We start from the raw sequence: 18,880 nt of genomic DNA on the forward strand, positions 1-18,880 counted from the left end.
TCACTTAGTGTAAATAGAATCCATTGCTAATACGAGATTTGAAAAGGGAGGAAAAAAAAGTTCGGCAAAAGGAGGGATCGAACCCGGGTCAATCGAGTCAAAAAGCCAATGACACACACTTATTCATCTGCGCCACTGGAGCTGATGTTTTATAGCCACTTTTAACTAAATGTAAATGCTAATTAACCTACATTACCTGACCAATGCACTGCACAGGATGCCTGGATTACCTTGACAAACTAAAAGTACTGCGGTATTACCATATCTCTTATACCACAGCCAGAGGAGCGTTCTGTGAGGAAACTTCTGTCATCTGCGGTCTAGTTTAGTCAACACTCATCTCACGGCAGGGTTTTCCTGATGCCATCATCTTCTGGTGGCTGTTTTATATTCAGGTCAGGTGACTTCATGAGTCATGATGTGAACGGACAGCGCCACAGGACCGACTGCTGCAAGCCAAGGCATAAACGGAAAATCAAAACCGCTCACATACGCAAAAGCAAGTTCTGTTCTCTGAGCATGTGGCCGACGAGTGATTTTATGGGACAACAGGACATCATGTGACGCTTGGAAGAGAGCTGGAGCATTTAACCCTTGTTCAAACGCTCATCATTCTACTGATCTGGAGCTGAATCCTCTGTGAGTGTTACGAATCAAAGTATCTAAAGCTCATTGATCTTTATAAATGGCGTTCATGAGTGTTCATAGATACTGTGTGACTAAATGCTTTCATTCAGACGATGTGATGCACACACACGGCTCTCTCTCCAGCCATCAATCTTTGACCCTGCTGTAAGGCCACTATCATGACGTGGGAAACAGCGTTTTTCCATATTCTGAGCAGTGACTGTTGAAGTGGCCTATGCCACCGCTGCTCTGTAAACAGGATAATCTCATCAGTCCTCAGCAGCTCTCGTGATGCTCTTCAACATCTCACGACGTCTCAGACCACTGCGCTCTACAATGACGCTATTCTCACATCAGCACTCATGAATTCTGGGAACTGGAAACCATCGGCTCTTTCCAGTTTCAAAGTGCAATCATCTAAACGCTTCTCTGTCCACCGCAACTGCTGCGAGATGCTGGACGCTCTCAAATGTGTTGTTTCTGACAGCTAAAGCAAATCTATGGTTGTATTTCATGCACTCACATACATGATCTCCAGTTTTCTTCAGCTGTTTGTGAAACCTGAAATCTTACTGGCATATCTTTTGCTTTTTGTCAGCATACTCCTCTCAGGACATCCCTGAATTAATAATCATACAGCATTTGCAGCAGGAATGAACAGACAACAGCATCTGTTCAGTTTCATCTCGTGGAGCGTTAGTACAAACACAAGCTCAGCTCTTGGCTGCAAGAACAAATGATCGACACAGAAACACATGTAAATGCTGTATTATTACCTTTGGCGTCTTGGCAAATCTCCCATTTCTCGTATCCTTGATGAGCGACACGTCTAACAGGTCGGTCTCCTGCAATCACAAATGAGATTTATGAGTATTATGAGAACAGCGTGTTTAAACTTGCGTCCACAGCACAATTATGAAAGACAATAATGTAATAAATCGAAATAAATATAATCATGACATATGATGGGAAACAGGTTGCTTCTTGCTCTTTTGAAATAAAAGATTTTGACGTTGTGTGTCTTAAAGTGACAGCGTACGGGTCAGAGGAAGGTCAAGGCCGTTGTCAGCCAATCATTACAGAGTAAGGGACAAAGAGGGGCAGAAAACATTGTTTTTGAAGCAAACACCTTAAATGCACATCAGATGAGCCGTCCAGAATGAAAGCAGCATTTAACCAGAGCCACGCTCACTTTATAACCACAGCTTAAATATCAGCAGGGATTGAAGGACCTTTAAAGATCCATTATTGATGTTGAGAACGAGAGATATGGAGAGACTGCTGGGAAAAGACGCCTCAAGAGAAACATCACCGGCTATTATAACATGTTGCGAGTCATTTGACATTGTGGATTGATCGAATTTCAATCCTGAATGTACAAACGTGCATCTGTGCATATCCAGCGATATTTCTTAACTTTGTTTACCAAGAATGAGAATTCCTCACAAACCTGTTTGTTTCTACAGTGGAAGACAAAATGAATGTTTCTGAATAGTCTTCACGCACCTCTGAACACTGACTTCAGACAGAGCAAATGTTGACAGAATGTATCATTTCTTCAAATGTCTTTACTTTTAATACTCCTGTTAGCAGTTACCAATAGTGTTATCAGTGAGATCATGCATGTTTGGATCCAGAAGAAAATACTAAATGTGGACATGACGTTGTCTACTGCAGTCCACTGTACTGGACCACAACAAAGTTCAGTAGCTTTATCATATCAACATATGATACGATGATAACGCTCTCTACAGCTGACTAAGGTCAGGGTTCAGAACCTTTTGTTTGTGTCTCTGAGAAGTGTTTAAAACAGTGAGACAAACGTTTAAATAAACTCTGTTTCATAAAAGAGCCACACGCAAAGGTGCAAGTGACGCTCTACAGGACACAATGACACGAGGCCAGTCCTGTCCTCCACACTGTCTTCTGTTCACAAAAGCTGAAATGGATACTGATGAAAACTGACATTTATAGGCTGTGGAAAATAGTTGATTTCTGTTCAACATCAACATTTTGGAGGAGCTAATGACTGAAGTTGATGCGCACCGCTTCTAATCTGTTTTACCTGTCACTGGCTACGTTTACATGCACAAGTTTTGGTTCAATCGGACTGAATTCATTCCGATTGATGAATCTGAATGTAGTGTTTACATGAACGCTAAATAAAGTGATCGGGTTGATGTGCGTGTTAATATGTCACAAGCTTCAAATCGGAATTGATTTTTTTACATGCGTACACTGCATAAATATAGAGTTTCTCACTGTTTGCACATAATAACAGCAGAATTAATATTGATTAATTTATGGATAAATATATATATAAACCGCTGTGCCGTGCTGCTCATATTTATCATGCTGTAAAAGTGCCCCTCCCCGCGCCCAAAACGGGTTGCCTGTGGATGAGAATCCAAAACAATGACTGGTGGGAGGTTGTCCTGCTCCACTTCACGGTTGCGAGTGAAAGGAGAGTTTTATAATGACAGGACACGCATTTATACAAAACTTTATTCAAAAGTAAGAACCGCTCGTTCTGCGCATTATACGCCATTTTGCTATTTCTGCGTCATTGCACATTGCGCAGTTCTTTCAGTTTCGGGGTTCAATCCGATCGAGTGTTTACATGCACTCTCAATCGTATTAGAAAAGGAATAAACCACCCCCTTCAATCCGATAGAAATTTCATTCCGATCGAGCTCAATCGGATCGATTAAGGTGTTTACATTTAGGTTTTTCAGTCCGATTGAGCCGTCAATCCGATTACAAATGGATTATTTGGTTGCATGTAAACGTAGCCACTGTGTCTGCATCCAGAGCACAAAATGATCAAGCTAGACATCAGACGGATGACCTGCTGAAATGTCCGGTTCCAGTCGGATCGCTGCTGTAGGGAAGCTCCTGCAGTTTGAATGCACAGCTTTATATCAGTCCACCAGGAAACAAAGTCCAAAGTTCAAGAGTCAACAGAGGGATTTGATAGCATTCGGTGGGTTCTTTAACAGATAGTCATGAAGTGTTTTCTTTGAGACACGCTGAATTAATGTGATACCCTTGAGCAGAACCTTATATTCCCTTCTGTTATGTTGATTTACCCAAATGTCACCTAAACATACGATTGTCATTAATACAGTCTCTTGTGACTATGCTGAGAGTAAAAAAAAAATCTGGTTACACATTACAGAAAACCACATGTGCCTGTATGCAAATATATTTCCTAGCCTCTCATGAGTGTAATGGTGCAGTTTTATAGACCTGCCGAGAAGGAAATGAAAACAGAACAGTTTCTGTGAGTAATAAGAGGGTTTGTGATGTAATGATCGATGTTAATGGTGCATTCTGTCTTTACAGCGCAAAACATCAAGATGTAGGAGAGCCGCAGTTGGTGGCACTGAAAATTATCTGATTTTGTGTATTACTTAAATAATTGATAAAGGACAAGGGAAATGGTTGAGGGAGCTGTAAAGTTTGCATATGGTTGTGTAACATCTACCAACAAAACTAAACTGCCCTTGCATTGTTTTTAGAGGTACTGTAGCCACATTTCCATTCTTATGAATACATAATGAGCAGCTGTAGAGTTAAATGTATTTGAACTCATGTGGCCCCACTGTGTATCTCCTGCAATGGGAGAGATGATTGTTCACACACACACACACACACACACACACTGGGGAGGTATGACTGGCAGCTTCACACAGTGCTGGGTCTTTTTAAAAACACTTCAAAGCAGGACCTTTATGCTGAGGCTGGAAATGCTAACCTTTGACTGGAAACACCTCCCACTGCAAACAGCCAACACTACATTGATTGAGGGAGACCCTCCGCTTTAAACTCAAATGAATCAAAAGGAAGCTGATTATATCTGGGGAAGAGGACTTTTACCCCCGGTTTCACAGACAAGGCTTAAGCTAGTCCCAGACTAAAATGCATGTTTGAGCTGTCTCAACTGAAAATATCTTGCTCTGACATATCTTAAATATGTCAGTGTCATTGTTCTGTGTCAAGATGCACCTCTAATGTTTTCTTCTAAGGCATTTTTGTCAAAGTTGCTTAAATATATTAATTTAACTAAGGCCTAGTCCTGGCTTAAGCTAAGCCCCGTTTGTGAAACCGGGCCTTTATGTCTTAAGCCAGAAAGTTTTTCATCGCATGATGGGACAGATCTGTAGATGGGTCTTCTTTAGGGTGACAGTGAGTTATTGTGAAGGCCTGGAGCTTTTACATTTGCATCGAAAACCAAATCACAGCATATGAGTGTAGTCAGACTTCTTACTATCCACATAAAGTTCTGACTGCATTGTAATATATTCTGACTAAAAACCACCCAGTTTTAAATGTGATATTTGGGGGCAATTAAATATAAAATCTTGGAACAGAGGAATTGTTAACCTATGGCACCTATAGAGGGATAGTCACTGGCACGCGAGCAACACCCAAACAGATGTATGTGTATAAAGTCCATCACATCTGTATATACACCTGAGTTGGAATATGGACTGACGTGACCAGAACAATCCTTCACTGTCAGGAAGAGGAAAGAACGACAGAATTTGTACAGTCAGCAGCAGACATGCTGTCAAAGCAACGTGTACGTCAGCAGCATCATTACCTGCCGTATCAAGGTCAGTCTCCATCTATTTAAAACTCTGCTCTCGTTACGCCAGCGCAACACTATCCTGTGCCGTCTGCCATGCTTCAGGTAACGTCAAGCAAAACCACCACTAAACCAGCCGATGTCTTTGTGGATGTCAGAGCTTTGGTAAGCAAAGACTCAACTGTGCCTCAGGATCTAAATTAGTCCTATACGGTATGACAAGCAGCCCTGTTAGCCACAGTTCAGCTTCAAAATAACCCTGTGAATCACAATATCATGTTCTCTCACTACATGTCCACAATACAGAGACTCTATCGGTGCACCCTTTGTTAAAACAATAAAGATTCAATTCACATTGATTTCTGTGATAGTTGTTCCTTATGTCCTTCAGAAAAATCCTCCAGCTCCTGCACATTCTTAGTTTTTCTGCACGTTTGAGCTCTTCTCAACAGTGACTGTGTGACGAGGAGATCCAGCTTTCACTAGAACAAGGGTCTCATACACAACTATTACACACAATATGAAGGATTAACAGGATGATCTTTTGATATTAAATAAAAGAATAAGATCTTTTATCTGTTATATTTGTGTACATCTTGGAGGGTTTATAATCTATGTATAAATATATGCTTGAAACAAACTACATGCAAACTGACTTAAAGCTGTGTGAAGTGTTACCAAAGGAGATTAATATTAATTAATATGTCAATCGTTGAATTAAAAACCTGAAAAAACATCCTCACTTTACAGCATTTTTTCAAGTCTTAACAGTACCGTATTTTTCATGCAGATAGGTTGTTTCAAGTATCTTGGAGAAGTTGTCACAGTTCTCTGGAGTTAGAGACAAAGACACGGAAGCCAAACCTTGTGCTCTGAAGACGTTATTTCTGCAGATAGGTTTCTGATGCTTAAACTATTCCTGTGACATGCCATTGTTCGTTCTATTTGTTTCTATTTTAATGCTGGATGTAATGGCTGTTGTTATCAGTTTCTTGTTCTTTCCTTTCTCTCTCGAGGAACAATGACGCAGGGGGCCAGTATTTTAGGTATGACAGGCCCGTGTGTCAGCGCCGGCCCCAAAGCACCTGCTTGCCGTTTAAATTTGATACCCTCTTATCGTTCTCCAAATTGAATTGACTGCTAACGAGAAAAAAAGACGTGTGACCTACATCTCTGACACACTTAAAAGAGAAAGCAGAAATGGAGCAAAAGAAGAGGATCAAGGGAAAAGGAAGGAACAACCAAAAACTCTCCTCCAGTCCTTCAACCATCACAGATCAGATAAACTACCTCAAATCCTTCAGGGTTCAGACTGAGTCATCACCGAAACACTAGTTACTGTAAAGTGTGAAAAACATTACCTTATCCTAGTTCCATACATGCAAAACCTCAAACAGGGACACAAAGCAATCTCCAGTGAGTTAAATCAAAGTCACGTAAACGAAAAATCAAAAGTGCTGTTTCTACAAAATCTATTCATCAAAAACCTTGTTATCAGATTTTGAAGTGAGGATTAATTAAGACTGTGTGAATAAAGCGTCTCTCCCCAGCAGACTGGAGGCTGGTGTTCAGATCTTGGATTAACTTTAATACAAACCAGAGAACAGTGTGACGGTGAGGAGAAATTGGATTCTGGTACCTGGGCATTAAAAGACCTTTGAAGAATAGAAAGCTAGATTTAGACTGGCCTTTTAAAAATATTATAACACAGTCAGGGATCAAAGGAGTCGGTGTAATGATGTTACACTTTCAAAGTATTTTTTAAGTTAATAAGCATTTAAATGTAAAAATCTAGCAGACGTGCTACTACTGACGAACCGTCTAAAAATGTCCACAGAATGCAGGGCTCAAATCTACCTGTGTGTCGAGTTGAGAAATGTTGGAAATGTTGTGGAAAAACTTGTTCCATCTTTACAGCAGCAGGACAATGATCACTACAGGAGCGAATGCTGCATGTATGGCTGCACATTTCCATGTGAGTAAGGTAGTCCTGCTGTAGACTAAAATAAGTATTATAATGTGATTCTGGCAATAGCAGCATGATTTCAGTGAGAATTACGACTGTTGATGGACAATAAACATCAGCCCTTCCTGACATCTGACATCTCTGAGCTCAATTTTTGACCAAACGCTCACAGAGGCCAATGTAATGTGTGCTTTGGCTAAACCGTGCCTTGAAAGGGACAGCTCACCTGAAAGCGGGGCTGCCCAATCCTGTTCCTGGAGATCTACGGTCCTGCCAAGTTCAGCTCCAGCCCTGATCAAACACACCTGAAGCAGCTAATTAATCTCCTCAGGAGCACTTGGTAATTACAGACAGCTGTGTTGGAGCCGGGCTGGAACTGAAGTCTGCAGGTACCTGGATCTCCAGGAACAGGATTGGGCACCCTTGATCTAAAAGTGTAAATTTACTGTGAATTTACTCACCCTCAGGCCATCCAAGATGTAGGTGACTTTTCTCTTCAGCAGAACAGTGAAGAAGATTTTTAGCTGAAACCGGGTTCTTTGGTGATTCATAAAATGCAAGTCAGTGGCTACCGTCACTTTGAGATTTAAAAAAAAGTGTATCGGGGAACACAAAATGAATACCTAATGATATATGAACCAGTTCACCAAATCAGACTGAAGCGTCTGAAACATTTAATCCAAATCCAATCTAATTTTTAAGTGACTTTTCTTTCTCAGAGGAGAACTGGCCCCCGACTGAGCCTGGTTTCTCCCAAGGTTTTTACTCCATTCTGTCACCGATGGAGTTTTGGTTCCTCTGGCTTGCTTAGTTGGGGACACTTAATTTCCAGCGATATCGTGGACTTGATTGCACAGATACTATTTAAACTGAACTGAGCTGGATGATGACATCACTGAATTCAATGATGAACTGCCTTTAACTGAAAATTGAGTGTTTACTATTGTCCTTCTGCATTATTGACACACTAATGCACTAGCTACACCAGCTCAAATTCACACGTCCTGAATGGAGGAGTAACCTCAGCTTAAGTTAAGTGTCTTTCTCAAGGGCATAATGGTGGTACTTTCACTTACAAGCGCAGATCTTTAACAAACATGTCCTGACCGTCTCCTGCTGCAGCCATTGTAAGATCTCACGCTTTGAGTCAACGGTCTGTTTAGTGTGATGCAAATCCACACCGAAAAATGAAAGTCAGCCAGCTGCTGTACAGTTCTCTGTTTTGAATCTATTCAAATCAGCATTAGTTTGCTGAAAACTTTTAATAATATAGATGCCTATGTGCTGATCTCACAGCACAGAGAAGGCGGCAGTAATTTTGGTTTTTCCATGTAAGTTTGGAATGAATAAATGTCTAAATGCAAATAATACATTATTTATTTCTTTATTTGCATTTGGATCTTTTTTCCCATTTATAACGATAATCAAAGCCATCCTCTGACTCAATCAGTGTTGAGCAGTAGTGTTACTTTGATTATCAGTTAGTTTGACACATTTCTCACTTTAGTGGTAGGTTAGGAGTTAAAATATTTATTAAATCATGTAACTTGTCAACAGCAAAGCTGTACTGATATAGCAGCAGGAAATTACTGACTAAAGCTGTGTTACATTTTTCTTTTACATGCACAGTTTAAAGTGCCTTTCTCTCTCACACACACTTAAACTCTCTCTCTCTTTCTCTCTCTCTCTCTCACACACACACACACACACACACACTGAACTCTCTCTCTGTCTCTCTCTCTCTCACACAAACACACACACACCCCTACACACAAAGACTGAAATGCCAGGAGCTGCTACATATATATGAAAAAAATTAATCTGCTTAATAGTTTCAGCAAACATTGTATATTTAGATCCGTTGGACATCGGGTTATTTCAACAGTCAAAGTCAGCGTAAAAATAGTTTGCAGTTACACAAGCAACTTAACACTACTAACCTGCAAACAGTGTGTGAATTCACAATGTGCTTTATGAGAGGTTGTGGCCATCTGGGATCTGGCATAAGGTCATGCTCATGTACAAAGTGAAGGCAGAGAAAAATAGAGAGCACATCTTCATCTTCCCTGTGTGGCAAGAAAACATGACGCAGAGACAGCTGTCTTATTTAGGTTCCAACTGATTGATTGCAATCTATGCAGCATAGTTATTGTTTTTCTCTTGACAATGAACACATCTTCGTCAAAGCAATGTCCAAGATTTGTCATCTGCTGTGTGTTGCACCAGGACTAATAACTAATGCTTTGGACAGCCACCCCACTTCCCTAATACACGAGGAACTGTCCTAGACTGTTCTGCTATATGTCATTGTATATCGTGGCCCACACCGTGTTTGTCAGCTGTGGACAGTAAACTTTGGTTAGGCCACAGGTGAAGTGATCTCTTCCAGCCTCTTCCAAAGACCTGCCCTGCACCTTATTTTGTGAACAGACCTTTTCTTCTGGAGAGAGTACGAGAGACCTGCCAAGTGCTGGTGAGCTGATGTTAAGTGACCTTCTCACAGTACAGCCTGGATTCATTGAGCAAAAGTGCAGTGAGCATATCTGTGAGCATATCAGACAGTGCAGGGCAGAAAACAAGAAAACAAGTGAATGGAGCTGGTGATGATCATTGTTTTCTCCAGAGCTCTTTACAGCTGAATTGCACTACTATAATTGATGATCTATGCTCAGTTATTGAACAAAACCCAATCAACACTAAACTGACCTCAGCTGAACAATGACAGTATTGTTTTTTTTGGCCCTGCTTTACAGCAGAACTGATCTCTGAACCATCATTGAATCATTATTTTCCTGTTTATCACTGTAAAGCTGCTTTGAAACAATCTGTAGTGTATAAAGCACTATATAAATAAAGGTGACTTGACTTGACTTGGAAGAAAGGAGGCTATGATTCTGAAGAGCTGCATTTGTGTGGCACAAGTTTTCAAGATCTGGCAGTGAAGGTGTCTCTCGTAGTAAGCAAAGACTTGAGCGCTGCGAAGTTCTCCTCCTGTCAGCTGCGCTCACTTGATGAAAAGGAGGGCAGCCATTTCAACTTGGCATAGAGCACATTTCAATTTCAGTAGATTGGCTGAAGATTTACTCTTTGCCAGCTGTGATTATGCTGACAAAGGGACTGAGGTGCCTGCCAGGACAATCAGATAAAAGTGCATCGCTGGGCAAAAACAGTGTTTGAACTACTGGCGATTCAGCAGGAGCAGGAGAAGAAATGGTGCTAGAAGAACCAGGTCGTGGTTTAAAACACATGCTCACCATATCTAAACTGATTCTCAGACAGCAACGAGATTAAATGAAGAGTAAAATGAAGACTTTTCTTAATGGGTATAGTCCACCCCAAACTGAATGATTTACACACTCCTATAATGACAGCATGCAATTTGCGTTGCTCAACATCTGGTAGTTTAAGCCCTAGAGCGGAACTACTCATTCAGGCCCTTGTTATTTCTAGACTGGACTACTGCAATGTAGACTTGTGCCGGTATTCGGTAATGCGATATATCACGGTAATGAGTATGCACGATATTGTTATCGTGGGCACTTCTATCACTTTTTTTTTTAAACTAAAGTTCAATACCGTGATAATACCGTATACCGTGATAAAAGCATTAGCAATTAATCGCAACATGAAAATTTGATACCGGCATATCCCTACTGCAATGTCCAGCATGTACAAATCAAACCTCCAGAATGAGAGAAGCACAAAATCACTTTCCAGAACTTTCTCCTTCACTGTTCCTTGCTGCTGGAACAATCTTCAATCTCTGACAATATTCGAGAAACAGCTGAAAACTAATCTCTTCCGTAAGCATTTAACTGCATTAAAAAAAACAAATATATATACCTGTTCTAGCTTGTACTACTATGAGACGATGTCTGAAACTTTTTTATTGCTAGTCTTCTCATGTTGTAGTTTTTATAATATGAACTGTTTGCTGTATACCTCATTTGTACGTGTCTTTGAATAAAAGTGTCTGCTTAATGAATAAATGTAAACTGTGCTCAGATTTGTCAAGATGCCAAAATCTACAATCAAATGAGCTCATACTGTACATTCAACATCAAATTATTGCTGTGCCAGCCACATTAATTGTGCGATTTCACCAATGGAATCTTAGGAGAAACATCTGAGACAAAGTTGATACTTAACTTAAGCCCTATTCGCACGGGATTAGTATTATCTGGGGACCTTGTGTCATTTTGAAATTAACCCCCCACATCTGAATTTCGTGTGGTGCATTCGCACGGGATAAGCGAAGCCTGTGATTTTACTCGAATTTACTGACTTGTCTCCCGGATACCCGGATGTCAAGGCTTTGAGAGTCCTGTTCTATGGTCCAGATGGATTTAAAAAAAAGAAATTAATATATTTTCGTGCGCTGTGTTAAAATAATATCTCAAGCTTTATGCTTGATTTATTTGTAACACATTAACCTCAAAACCTTTTCAGCTTTCTCTTTCTGCAAATTGTATGGTGTAGCGATATAACAGCACCCAAAATACTATCAAACACTCCAACGCAGCTCCATTCTTAGCGAAAGATGGATAAAAAGGCGCACAGCAAACAAAAACCTCGAAAAATGATAAGTGACCCGTCAAATGCTGGCCGAATCACAGAGATGCCGATTCGCACGGGACTAATATTATCACAGGACCTCGGAGTTCGGCGAAATATGGTAGGTCATTTGCGGGGGAATTTTTACATTACAAATTACAGACATGGCCGATTCACACAGGATTAAGATCACAGACAACCTCCGCAATTATTACAAATGACTGGAGCTCACCAGGTAATACTAATCCCGTGCGAATAGGGCTTTACAGTGACATGATCTGTGTGCCTTTGCTACCTGTCAAGCAGGGATAGTATCTTAAAGGGGTCATAGGATGCCCATTTTCCACAAGTTGATATGATTCTTTAGGGTCTTAATGAAAAGTTTGTAACATAGTTTGGTTAAAATTTCTCAATGGTAGTGTAAAAAACACCTTTTTTACCCTGTCAAAAACAGCTCTTTTCAGATCAAGCCGTTTTTGTAGCATTTTCCTTTAAATGTTAATGAGCTCTGGGAGGGGCCTGTCTGTGTGACGTCACACAGACAGGCATCTGAGATCGGCTCGATTTGAGAAAGGGGAAAACATTTAACCAGATTTAAAAAAAAACACAGGGTGGATTTTTATCATTATAGGGTGGTTGTGTACACACACTGCCAACACACATTTCAGTTCAAACAACTTGTAAAAGTGCATGTAGCATCCTATGACCCCTTTAACGCACCCCTATTCTGCTTGCATGCGCTCTTTAGGAGTAGATCAGGCACAGAGGCGTACTCTGTCATGTTAGGGTTGGCCACTACACCTGCATCACTCATTAGAAACGCTCAGGCTCATGGGATCATAAATGCAGGCTTTGTAAGCTGCTTTGTCTAAGAGTTGCTGCCAATTTCCCCTAATGAGAGTCCATCCTGCTGCGATCCACAGAGCAGAGCAATGTGTCACAGTCCTGTAGCCTCATGCAAATGCTTTAGTCAAATGATCGGCTCACTTACAGCCGGGGGGTTGGGAGACATTGACATTCAAAACACATCACCCACTTCACATTCCTGTTCCACTCTGCAAACAAAATATGGCTGTATTTAAACAACAGTTCCTGTAGTGCAGAGATGTGCTGGCTCTCCTCAACACGACACGCAGGGGAGCAGCGGTGATGACCGGAGACGGACGGTGTGACTGAAAACGTTTGGATCCTGGCTGCAGTCGCTTCCTTCCTTTTCTGCATTCCTCTCTTTCTGAACTGTGAAGAAGAACAGCATGCTGTATTTCCTCTGCTCTACACATTCAAAGACCCATCAAGCATTTTACTGAACTTTTGCTCTCTTTCATGCTCTACATTTATCCTACATGTGTACTGCAATGTGGAAAAAAACAGCGAGCTTTCAGATCAACACCACTATCACAACAGCGACCACATCATACTTTAGCACTTTTATCCAAATCCAAACTGGAATTCAGAGACCTTTAGCCACTGCTGTTTGCATACCAGCACATGTGTGTGTGTGTGTGTGTGTACCTACTTAACCATATTTTGGGGACAAATTTGTACCCAAAAGTGAGCTAAACCTGACAAAATCTCCAAAAACCTCCCTTTGGGGACGTCCTCATTTGTAAAACTAGTATAAAAATAAAGTAAACAAAGTTTTTTTTAAATTGTAAAAATGCAGAAAGTTTCAGTTTGTACAGTATAAAATCCATTACGCCTATGGCATGTCCCCATTTAGATAGCTAAGTAAACGTGTGTGTGTGTGTGTGTGTGTGTGTGTGTGTGTGTGTGAGAGAGAGAGAGAGCTTCATTAGAGCTACATTATTGGCATTTTGTTTTAATTGCATGGAGCAACACTTTGGCAATATGAATGTTAAAATATTTGTCATGCCAATAAAGCACCTTAAAACTGAAACAAAGAGACAGACAGAGAGAGAAATCCTGACACGCTCAGTGGACCTGAACCAGCCTGCAGTATCCAGCTAGTCAAAAACAGATGCTTCACGTCAAAACACAACCCTTCTGTGGAGCTTTAATGGACCACAGTTTGCTTGTTAAAACGAGCAGTTAGCGAGTGCTGCATTGTGGGAATGGATGCAGAGAGGGTCAGCGGATGGATGTCAGAGCAGTACAGACTCCGGGAGCAGAAGCTGCGGTCAGTGCCGCATTCAATCCTGATCCCAGAGCAGCTGAGAGGAGCAGAAACCTGTTACTGAGGAATCTGAAGAGCGCCGACTCTCCACAGGCCACAGAAGTAGACACACCACATATGTTCTATGCACACGCTCCAACCTACACTAATAACAAATTACATAAAATCCCAGAGCCGGATTCACGAAAATCTTCTTAAGAAATTAGGTAAGAAATTTCCCAAGATAAATTCCAAGAAGTCTGTAAGAATGCTACTAAGTGCAATTTTCAAAAAATTCTTAGTTCATAAATATGTTCTTAAGAAGAAAATGACAGTTTTTGGAGTTCTCTGTCTGACTGAATGAATGGCTGAAGACTCAGGGAAAAACATAAAAGGCCGCCTTTTTGCACTGCCTGCAGATTACCATAATAATCATAATAGACCTTAGATAGGGTAGCGCCATATGACCGATTATAGATTATGTTATCGATCATTGGTGTGTCACTTCAAAACTAGTGCACATATCTAGTATAGTAATATGTATTGTATTGTTATGTTGTAATTCTTACAAACAAACTGAAATAACCCAATAAATTCATATAACATCTTACTTTTAGGGATTTAAGACAAATTTGAGGCAAAGTTAATCCAAAATAATCCTAAAGCTACTGGGAGCGACAGCAGGTAAATGACAACGTCAGATGATTATACGATGGACAAACTAGATGTAAAGCCACAAGAGGCGGAGGGTTGAGACAGATTACATGACAGCGAGAGACGATTCATGTGCCAGAACTGTATCAACAAAACATCGTTAGCAAATCGCCTCCATGGTTTGTTTTCAAATCAGTCTCATTTAGTCTTTGTAACCTGATCTGCTGGGGATATCTGATTATTTGATTGTTCCTGGGAAGAGGAGCACAGCACTGCCAAGAATCAGACAGAAAAGCACTTATTAGCATGACGTGCAGGACATCTTTAAAAACCACGACATGACATTCAAAAGGACACTTCCTCATCTCTTAATACATGCATCTAGTTTCACACAGTGGTGTATTGTAACGAAGTAATAATACTTTGTTACAGTACTTAAGTATTTTTTGGGAGTATCTGTACTTTACTTGAGTTTTTATATTTCAGCCAACTTTTACTTTACACCACTACATTTCCTAATTAAAACGTATACTTTTACATTTTCCCGAAGCATATTCGTTACTTACTACAAAATAGTCAGAAGTCAGAAGAACACGGACTGCAGGAAAGCAGGTTTGACGAATCAGTGGTCTGGCGTTTACAAGTTAGATTCCTAAAAACACCTTTGCTCACGTGCAAACAGTGCGCGCACAACTGCGGATGATTCATTTTCCTCTCAAGTCGAGTCTGGGGTGTGCGATATACAGTATATCTTCTGCGATAATATGGTAAGTGTTGTAATGATGTGCGGTTTTAATTTCACATTTCCACTATTTTTTCATGTTTTAAATTATTTCAAATATCAGTATTCAACGTTTTATGTTAAAAACAAAACATTAGGCCTATTTATGCATCTGTAATTGCAGTTTAAATGCATCCATGTCCCCTCTGAGATACATAAACCAGATAGATACATCTAAATATCACTTCAGATGCAGATTCCAGAAATGTTTTCTTATGTTGGAATGAAAGACACTAAGTACCGGATGAAGTGCTTCTTATTCTTACCCACAAATACAAAATGGAAGAAAGAGTTAAAACGGAACACAATCTTGCTACTCAAGCCATATATGAACATTTTTTATATTATTTATTTGCTTCTTTTCGATTTTGCATTTACTTGTACTTTTACTTTCATTACTTAAGTATGTTTAAGATTTTAAAAATACTTTTCGTACTTAAGTACAATAAATGTCCCATACTTTAAGACTTTTACTCAAGTAATATTCTAAACGGTGACTTCAACTTCTACCAAAGTCATTTTCTGGTAAGATATCTGTACTTTTACTTGAGTATGGCTTTCAGGTACTTTATACACCACTGGTTTCACAGCACAAAATCCATCAGTGCACATTATTTAAAAGAAATATCTGTCTGGAACAAACACAGGCAAGCAGAGTGATGCAAACAGTGAAAAGCTGCAGTGCTAAACAGAACAGTAAAGGCTGGAAAACACCACTCAACTCCTAAAATCTGAACATCATACAACTTGCCCACTTTGTAAAAGGCTACAGAGAAAAAGTGGGCATTATGCACTAAATGACCAAGTCACATATGTCTAAAATCGACTCAAAATATCAATAATATCTGATATCTGATGTCTAATATTGATGGACCAGATGGAATCTGAGTCTGAAGCTAAAAAATCTGTGCTCATCATCATACGCAATACAATTTTATGTGAACTCCAACAGAGTAAAATGTGCAAGCTGAATCTGACTTTAGCAACTAGCGCTGACTTAAATGTTCTGTTAGTGGTATATCTACTGTATATAATACTGCATATTTACAGAATAATTTTTGTAATGCATAATTACATTGGTGAGTAGTAATTACATTGTCAGAAAATCAGCCCTTCCTCAAACCTCAATGCTTTCAAAAAAATGCCATTGCTTGGTGTCAGAAGTGACAGGGTGGAGCTGTGTAAAAATCGGCGTAGAGTTGGAGTCGTCACACTGTTGGCATGCAGAAAAAAATCCATCTACCTGCTCTGCCTTGATTAAAGATGTTAAAACTAGAGAAGATTAGATTTTCTTTAAAAAAAAAAAAGAAGACATACTGTATATTTTTATGTAGTATAGAGACCTTTTATTTATTATTTTAATAAGACAGCAATAATTGAATTCTAACCCTACTATCATCACTTCTCACCTCACGTCTTTCTTTATTTTTCTGTTAAAACATCTTAACCTATATGTCAAAATATTATTGTACATGATAACCTGATATTTGCTAAGGGCAAACTAATTTTGTTGGAATTTTCTGTGCCAATTTGGAAAACTTAATAAATTAATAAATGGCATTGCAGAGAAAATTTGTGCATTTGCGCAGTGGAAGGAAATCGCAAGAACGCTGCCGATCCACAACCTTCTGTTCTCAAAGACAAATACTGACGTTCTTGTGTCACATTTGCCAGAAGACAGCAACCCTCCAGTTCCTCTTCAGGAACTCGAGCTGCGTCGAAAACGCTAGGGGAACGCCCTTCAGCGTGACGGGCTCTGAACCTCGTGTGTAATCAGACCAATAGATGGGCGAGACGTCACGGCGGGTGACGTAATGACCAGGAGGCTATAAAAGCACGTGCGGTGAGACCAGCGTCAGCTTTTTGTCATTCAGCAAGCGCTCTGTGTGTGTGTCAGTCTGATATCTGTTTGTGAGTCTATTTGGTGTTGTCTGTCCCGTAGGGAAGAGAAAAAAATAAAAGAAATATGTCTAAAGCACATGATAAGAGACACCATCTAAGTAGGGGCGAAGGCAGCCAGCGTTTCAGACTGTGTGTTCCTCCCTGCCCGCGTTTCATTACGGGTGCGGATACACACAGTTTGTGCGTTGTCTGCCTGGGAGCGGAGCATGCTGAGTCAGCTCTTGAGAGAGCTGACTGCCCGCATTGCGAGCGATTTCCGATGCATGTTCTCCGCTCCCGGAAGGCACTCTTTGCTGAGGGTGCCTTCGCAAGCGTTCCCCGCGGTGCGGGTCCCGCTTCCGCTGAGGCGGAGCGGCGATTACGCTCGTGGGGTTCGCAGCTGGAACTGGCGGAGGGAATGGAGACGGGCGAGTCCCTATCTTCTTCCTCACCCGCCAGATCCAGCGCTCGCTCACCGGGATCGGAAGCCCGTTCTGCGGTTACTTCCCCCCGGGGAGCGAGCTCGGCGCTCCGCCTGTCTTCCTCCGAGGAGGTTGATGTGGTGGGCGTCGATGAGGAATCGCCCCCTCAGTCGCCCCAGTATGAGGAGCTTTTGGAGGTGGTAACTCGTGCCGTGGCCAAACTGAATATCGAATGGCCCGCCGAGAAGATGGCTGAGCCGCAGAAAAGCAAATTGGATGAGCGGTTTCTGCGTGTTAAGCCACCACCTCCGCGCCGGAGCCTGCCTTTTTTCCCCGACCTCCACACCGAGGTGTCGAAGTCGTGGGGAAGACCATTCTCGGCCCGCCTCTTTATTCCCGCCTCTGATTATTATGGCAATGTGGCGGGGATGAAAGAGTGCGGTTATAAGACGATGCCCCGGGTAGAGCAGACGCTTGCGAGCTATCTGTCTCCCGGCGCGGCATCGTCTCTAAAGGCTCCGGCATTGCCCTCCAAGCCGCTGCGCACGACTTCAGCGCTGGTGGGCAAAGGGTACTCGGCAGCGGGTCAGGCTGGTGCGTGTCTGCACACCATGGCGGTGTTACAGGCGTACCAAGCCGACCTGGAGGGTGAGCAGGTAAAATCTGAGGATATTACAGAGCTCAGGAGGACCGCTGATTTGTATCTCTGCGCCACTAAGGAGACCGCCCATGCCATTGGCAGGTCTATGGCAGCTATGGTGGCAGCGGAGAGGCATCTATGGCTGACCTTGTCAGACATGAAAGAGAGAGACAAGGTCTGCCTAATGGACGCCCCGCTTGCGCCTTCTGGCCTGTTTGGCGACGCCGTCAATTCGGTCGTCGACAGGTACCAGGAGGCCCGTAAACAAGCAGCGGCGTTCCAGCGATTCCTCCCTCGTCGATCTCAGGTGGATCGGGAGCAGCCCCCTCCGCATACCAGCTCCTCATATAGGGAGGCTCAAAAGCAGAGCGTCGCCTCCCGCGCTCCCCCGCGCCGGGACCGGGAGTATAAGCGCTCTGGGCCGGGGACTTCAAAGCAAAAACAAGATTTAAGGGCTGTCCTTAAAGCTAAGAAGTCCTCGGCGAAGAAGTCCTGACGCCGAAGTCTCAGGACTTCAGAGGGCTGCCCCTACTGGGGTGGAGCGGTGCACACCGCATTACACGTTGTCCGTCTCGCCTCAGTGCCCTCGGAAGATCGATCTGTTAGCCCTGCCAGAGTCCCAGGGCGCAGCGGTCTCCAGCGCGCGCTGCT

The 18,880-nt window shown here is 41.8% G+C and overlaps 1 pseudogene; it reads right to left on the bottom strand.

The window, feature by feature from the left end:
- Positions 1 to 18,880, bottom strand: part of LOC107678342 (1-phosphatidylinositol 4,5-bisphosphate phosphodiesterase beta-1-like) — an 84,499-nt pseudogene that overhangs the window by 59,825 nt on the left and 5,794 nt on the right.

This window comes from Sinocyclocheilus anshuiensis, unplaced genomic scaffold, assembly GCF_001515605.1.
Source record: "Sinocyclocheilus anshuiensis isolate Anshui unplaced genomic scaffold, SAMN03320099.WGS_v1.1 scaffold1788, whole genome shotgun sequence".
In the NCBI taxonomy this organism is placed as follows: domain Eukaryota; kingdom Metazoa; phylum Chordata; class Actinopteri; order Cypriniformes; family Cyprinidae; genus Sinocyclocheilus; species Sinocyclocheilus anshuiensis.